We start from the raw sequence: 7,774 nt of genomic DNA, 5'->3' as shown, positions 1-7,774 counted from the left end.
TTATTCATGTTGTCATTAGAATTCTGAAAGGAGAAAAGATAGAGATTGGTATGGTAAAAAAGGTTTGATTTAATAATGGCTTAAAACATCACTAATTGGATGAAAGACAATCCTATAGATAAAAGAAGCTCAGTCAGCCTCAAATAGATTAAACTCAAAGAAAACCACACCCAGATACATCATAACTGAAGTACTGAAAATCAAAATATTAAGAAAAATCTTAAAAGCAGACAGAAAAAATGGCATTATGTAGAGAGCAATGAAGATTCAAAGGACTACACATCTCTTGCAAATAATCATGAATGCCAGAGACAGTGAATCAATATTTTGAAAGTGCTAGGGAAAACAACAACAACTCTGTCCTTCCAGAATTCTATATCCGGTGAAAACGTACTTCAGGAATAAAAACAAAATAAAGATACTCAAAAATGGTAAAAAAAAAAAAAAAAAAAAAAAAATAGACAATTTGTCACCAGTACACCTGTTCTAAAAGAAAGGCTAAAAAAAAAAAAAGTTTGTATGCAGAGAACCATTGACAAAATAAGAAAACTTGGAACTTCAGAATGAAGGAAGAACCACCAAAATGATAAAAATATAAATAATTGTAATAGGTCATATGTCACTGTTTAATATGGTTTTCAGTGTTCACAGATATGACACATATGACAAGTATAACATAAAGGAAGGAACGAAGGGACCTATAGTGTGATAGCTATTTCTATCACACTACGTCAAGTAAGACAGCTACGTCTTACTTGAGGTAATAAAATATGATCTCTAAGTAGACTGTGAAAAGTTAGACACGTACATTGTAATCCCTGATAAAGCACTAAAAATTACACAGAAATAATCAAGATTTTAACAGGTTGATTCTAAAATTCACATGAAAAGGCAAAGGAATTAGAATCGCCAAAACAATTTTGAAAAAGAACAAATTTGCTCTACTTACACTACCTAATTTTAGGACTCACTATAAAGCTATAATGATCAAGAAAGTGTGGGAGTGACAAAAGGATAGACATATTGATCAATGGAACATATAGCAAGTCCAATAATTCATCCACACAAACATAGTCAATTCATTTTTGATAAACGTATAAAGCTGAATCAAGATTTTAGATTTTATCACACTTACAAACTTTTGATCTGTGAATGTCATTGTTAAGAAAATGAAAAACAAGCTAGGAAAAACATTTTCAAATTACATATTGAGCAAAGGATATAAATCCAGAACATGGAAAGAACTCTTAAAACAACAAGGGAAAAAAACTCAGAAGTTTGTAAAATATTTTAACAGACACTTCACCACAGAGTACCTATGGATGATAGCTAAATACATAAAAATATGTTAAATTTTATTAGTCCTTAGGAAAATACAAAGTAAAATTATAAAAGGATACCAATACACACCTAATAGAATGGTGAACGTTTTTTTAAATGCCAATACCAAGTGCAGACAAGAATCTGGAGCAACTGGAAATCTCATATATTTTTCATAAGAATGCAAAATGGCACTATGGAAAATACTTCAACAAACTTATTTTATAAATAGACACATATATGTTTCAGTAATCTTATTCTTAGGTACTTACACTAAATAAATGAAAATATATTTACACAAAAACCTGAACTCAAGTGTTTATAGCAGCATTATTTATAATCACCTCAAACTAGAAACAACCTAAACATTTTCGTCACTTAAGTAGGTAAATGGATAAACAAAGTTTGGTACATTTATACAATGCACCTTTGCTCATCAATAAAAATAAACAAGCTGCTGATACACATGAAAACATTGATGTGAAAGAAGACAGACTTAAAAGGTTACATACTATATGATTCCGTATATATGACATCCTGGAAAAGTGAAAACTCTTATGATAAAGAACAGATCAATGGTTTCCAGGGGTAAGAAGTGCGTATAACATTTGCCAAAAAAGAAATAGTACAAGGCAATTTTTTTATTTGAAAGAACTATTCCGGGGAGCCAGCAGCAGAGGAGCCCAGGACATGGGCCCAGGGCTGGGATGCACCATCGGGGGGTGGGAACTGGCGCCATCGCCACAGAGAAATTTGCCAAGGCCAGCTGGGCCCAGCAGCTCACGCCTGTAATCCTAGCACTTTGGGAGGCCGAGGCGGGTGGATCATCTAAGGTCAGGAGTTCGAGACCAACATGGTCCAACATGGTGAAACCCCGTCTCTACTAAAAATACAAAAAATTAGCCAGGAGTGGTGGCACGCACCTGTAGTCCCAGCTACTCAGGAGGCTGAGACGGGAGAATTGCTTGAACCTGGGAGGCAGAGGTTGCAGTGAGCCGAGATAGTGTCACTGCACTCCAGCCTGGGCAACAGAGCAAGACTCCATCTCAAAAAAAAAAAAAAAAAAAAAAAAAAAGAAAAGAAAAGAAAAGAAATTTTCCAAGGCTTAGTATAAGGAGCAAAGGACGGTCTTGGCTGAGGACTAGCTAGCCCACATGTCAAAGCTGTTGGGCATGTTCAAGACCAACCTGGAGGAATTTGCCAGCAAGCACAAGCAGGAGATCCGGAAGGATCCTGAGTTCCATGTGCAGTTCCAGGATATGTGTGCAACCTTTGGGGTGGAGCCTTTGGCCTCTGGAAAAGGATTTTGATCTGAGATGCTGGGTGTGGGGGATTTTTATTACGAACTAGGTGTCCACATTATCAAAGTGTGCCTAGTGCTGAGCATTGGAGTGGAGGTCCAATAACTCTGGAGGAACGACATCAACAGGTGTTAAAAGGAAGGGGCAAGTTCACCCAGGATATCAGTCAAGACGACCTGATCAGGGCCATCATGAAACTAAAGGCACTTGGCACTGGCTTCAGCATCATCCCCATGAGTGGCACTTACCTCATTCAGTCTGTTCCAACTGAATTCAATATGGATCACACCATGGGGCTGCAGCTGGCAGAGAAAAATGGCTATTGACTGTCAGAGAGATCAAAGCCAGTCTTAAATGGGAGACCCAATGAGCAGGGCAAGTGCCAGAACACCTGCTGAGAGAAGGGCTGGCGTGGCTGGACTTACAGGCCCCAGGGGAGATCCACTACTGGCTGCCAGCTCTCTTCACCGACCTCTACTCCCAGGAGATTACAGCTGAGGAAGCCAGAGAAGTCTTCCCCTGAGTGTGGAAGGGCACACAGCAGCAGGCAGGGAGAAGGAGGGAGGCCTATTGGCCAATAAACCTGGGCAGTTTTGTTTATTAAAAAAAAAAGAAGAAAGAAAAAAAAGCTCCCTTCAAAAAAGAACTATTTTGTATTTTGATTATAAGGGAGGTTACATGACTATGCTTTGTTAAAACTCTACATCAAAAATGTGAATTTTACAATATACATTTTAAAAATTCAAAATGAAACAATAGTAATTGATGATAGCCATTTTACCCACTAACCTTATATCAATGCCATTTCTTACACTTGATTACATGCCTTTGCGGCTCTAACTCCCAATGGATGTGAGATACTGAATTATAAGGAGTTTAGTGTACAATCGCATCTCCATCTGAATATATGGGAATGGAGCCATTAAAAGCAAAGCCTGTGAGGTTCTCCTGGAAAAATCACATGCCCAAGATCAAAGGAGGGATGAAACCTAAGACTCTTAAGCATCATAGTGTGGTTATTTCTAACGTCAGGGCATCACTTTGCTAATCAATATGAGCAATATTATTTCTTAAATAAGGTTTATGCCTTTTCACTTTGCTATAATATAATGGTGGCTCCTAGTTAAAAGTAGGAGACAGGCAGAACTCCGTAGCAGTTGTACATAGCTTAATCTATAGCTAATATTCAGCCAGAATACAATAATATCAAGCTTGTTAACATATTTTAAAACTTTTGTAATCATTGGCAAATAACATCTGCCCCTAACCCCGCAAGCACAGCACGATATTGCTAGCTACCCGAGCCGTGTCTCCACATCTCCAGAAACTCCCCACAATCCAGCAACCAAAGAGTTAGTGTTTGGCTCGGTGAGGAAACCTCAAGGACTGCTCTAGCAGCAAAGCTTGATCTGCTCCCATTCTTCAGTACACAAGCCAACCCAATTGTTAGACACTTAGATTATGATTTCTGGCTTAGCCTCAGTTGAATGTGTCTTAAACTTCTCAAAGCGCGGCAGGCCCTTCTGTATTCAGCAATCCTTCTCCCCTGGTGAGCATGGTGCAGAATAGTGTTAATAGAGGAAGCAGGTTGAAGTCACAATCTGCTCTACCCCTGAAAAAAACACCATCCCCTCTGTAATAGTTGGATTATGGTGGTTACTGAAAAGGGATGACAGCACCCAAAGAATTTCCTGTCAATTCTGTGTCAAACTCAATATTACGTTGAGGATGACTGCGTTATTTTTGTCTTCAATCCACACATTCTTCAAGTATTTAACAAATGCTTTTGAGTGAATTAATTTTAAAATACTAAATAGAAATATTTCTATTCTAGAAATAAAAATATTAACATTGAAGCATTTGAAAACAGCAGAAACATACTGATTATTCAAAATATCTCATATATAATAAAAATCAGTATATTTATTGTGCTAGTAATAAAAATTGAAGGACATAATATTTTCAGTCTTTATCCTAAGTCTGCTTTTGTAGTGATAAAAGCTGTTACATAGCAGATTTTTACAACTTATTTTTTTCTCAGTGTGTGTAGAATTTTGCACTATAAACTACTTCAATTTGAGTAAATTTTGTATGACCAGATGTGACATTTTATTGTACACAGAAAAGTATATTAGATTGTTAATTAAGATTTTACATGACTATTCAATTTATTTATGTTACAAATTCTGAAACTTAATTTGCCTTAAGCTTGAAGTATACTATACAAATAGTATTCTACTTATAAATCTAGTAAATTTCTAATTACTTTTAAAAAGTCCTTGTTTAATATTTATCAACTCAAGTTAAATCAACTAAACTCCCATAATTAATCAGTTTTATTTATAACTTAATTAAATTTCCTCAAGCCCAACTATGTAAGCAAAAGTTCCCAATATTAAAAAAATTAAATCTCACAAATTAAATAAACTGTAAAATTCAAAGTTTCTTATCATTCCACTATAATTAACACATTTAGTACAATTCTTACCTCCTTTTCAACTAAATATCACAAATTTAAAATCAGCCACAGTATTTACACTGGAAGTATAAAACTAATCTGTAAACATTAGGCCGCATTATTTAAGTATTTTAAATGTCAAATATATTCAAATTGTTTCTGACTTAGTACAGAATTATTAATGCTATGACATTTTTATTTTATTAACAACACTACTAGTGTTTCTTATGGTTTGATATTCTCTCTCTCACTAAGCAAGCATTATCATTTCAAATGAACTGATGTCAACATCCTAACAATTTGGTGTTATCATCTAATTGGCTTATTGTATTTAATGGTTATATATTTTAAGCAAAGACATGAGGTTAAATACAGAGTATTTATCCATCTATTGTTATGGCCATACCAATTTTTGTTATAATAGTGCTATAAAAACATCAAACTCAGTGTAGGTCTTTCAGAGGGAATATGTTCTGCAATGCAACTTCTTTTTCAATTTTTATGATAATCTAATTATTTTAGTTGATTTTTGTAAATAGAAATCCAGAATATCTCACTTGCAGTGTTAAAAACTTTTTAACATTCTCTGAACACACGATAAAATGTGGCACTACACGGGACAGACATATAGATAAAAGAATAGAATTGATAGTCCAGAAATAAACTGATACATCTATGGTTGAGTGATTTTTTACAAGGATATCAAGTCTTTCAAATAGAGAAAGAGTAGTCTTTTCAACAAACAGTGTAAGGACAACGGAATATTCATATACAAAAAAATAAAGTTGAACCTCTCTCGCATCATATGAAAAAAATACCTCAAAATAGATCAACAACCAAAATCAAAACAGAGGCACAAATCTTTGTGATCTTAGATTAGAAAGTGATTTATTAAAATGACACTAAAAGCACAATCAACCAAGGGAAAAACAAACAGATAAAATGCACTTCGTCAAAATTAAAAGTTTTATGCTTCAGAGGATACTATAAAGAAAATAAAACCAACAAAATGAATGACATTTGTAACATTTGCAAATCATACATCTCATAAAGTACTTGAATCTAAAATATATAAACAATACCAGCAATTCCATAATAAAAAGACAAATGACCCAATTAAAAAGTGGGCAAAGGAGTCTTATAGACATTTTTCAAAAGAAGATATATAAATGGCCTATGAGCACATGAAAAGATGCTCAATATCATTAGTCACTAGGGAAATACAAATCAAAACTGCAATGAGATATCACCTTCTGTCCACAGGACTGGCTTTAATCAAAGTGACATGCAATAAATGTTAGTGAAGATGTGGAGACATTGAAACCTTCAAACATTACTGGTAAGAGTGTAAAATTGTGCAGTCACTTTGAAAAAGAGTTTGACAGGTCCTCAGAAAGCTAAGTATAGACTTCCCACATGATCCAGCAATTCCATTTCTATGTATATACCCAAGAGATTTAAAACTTGTACACATATGTTCATAGCACCATTGCTCTCACAAGCTAAAAAAAGGAAACAACCCATCCATCAACAGATGAATAGATAAACAAAATGTGGTATATTCATACAACATCATATTGCTTGGCCATAAAAAAGAAATGAAGTATGGGCTGGGAGCGGGGGCTCATGCCGATAATCCCAGCACTCTGGGAGGCTCAGGTGGGTGGATTCCTTGAGGTCAGGAGTTTGAGATCAGCCTGGCCAACATGTTGAAATCCCGTCACTACTAAAAACACAAAAATTAACTGGGCATGGTGGTGCACACTGTAATCCCAGCTACTTGGGAAGCTGAGGCAGGAGAATCGCTTCAACCCAGGAGGTGGAGGCTGCAGTGAGCCAGTGAGCCAGTGAGCCAGTGAGCCAAGATCATCATTGCACTCCAGCCTGGGTGATAAGAGCAAAACTCCATCTGAAAGAAAGAAAGAAAAGAAAGGAAGACAGAAAGAAGGAAGGAAGGAAAGAAAGAAAAAAAGTGAGAGAGAGGGAGGGAGGGAGGAAGGAAGGAAGGAAGGAAAGAAAAAGAAAGAGAAAGAAAGAAAGAAAGAAAGAAAGAAAGAAAGAAAGAAAGAAAGAAAGAAAGAAAGAAAGAAAGAGAGGGGAAGGAAGGAGAGAGAGGAAGGGAGGGAGGGAGGAAGGAAGGAGAGAGGGGAAGGAAGGAAGGGTGGGAAGGAAGGAGGGAGGGAGAGAGGAAGGAAGGAAGGAAAAGGGGAAGGGGAAGGGGAAGGGAAGATACATGTTACTGCACGGATGCACCTTGAAACTTTATACTCAGTGAAAGGAACCATACATGAAAGGCCAAACATTGCATGATTCCATTTATATTAAATGTCCAGAATAGGGAAATCCATGGAGACAGAAAGCAGATTAGTGGTTTCCAGGGACTGGGGGAGAAGGGAATGGTCTGTGACTATTAATGGACATGGAAATTATTGTGGGGATGATGAAAATGTTCTGGAATTAGCTAATTGTAATGGTTGCACAACTTTGTAAGTATACTAAAAAACACTGAATTGGACACTTTAAAAGAGTGAATTTTATGGTATGTAAACTCTATCTCAATAAAAAAAAAAAAAAAGGAAAGGAAGAAACCCACAGAGTGGAGAAGTTTAAATACAAAAGAGTCAGAGGAACCAACACTGCTTGAAGAGGTTAAGGTGATCCAACATTAGAGCTATCAATAGAAGGCAACTCTTGG

At 36.0% G+C, this 7,774-nt stretch overlaps 1 pseudogene; it reads left to right on the top strand.

Annotated features, from left to right (window-relative positions):
- The first annotated feature begins 2,027 nt into the window (after nucleotides 1-2,027).
- Nucleotides 2,028-3,144, top strand: LOC101139511 (vacuolar-sorting protein SNF8-like; annotated as a pseudogene).
- The last annotated feature ends 4,630 nt before the right edge of the window (nucleotides 3,145-7,774 follow it).

Source organism: Gorilla gorilla, chromosome 11 (assembly GCF_029281585.2).
Source record: "Gorilla gorilla gorilla isolate KB3781 chromosome 11, NHGRI_mGorGor1-v2.1_pri, whole genome shotgun sequence".
Taxonomy (NCBI): Eukaryota; Metazoa; Chordata; class Mammalia; order Primates; family Hominidae; genus Gorilla; species Gorilla gorilla.
Note: the sequence above shows the minus strand (reverse complement) of the source record. Positions and strands in the feature narration are given on the sequence as shown.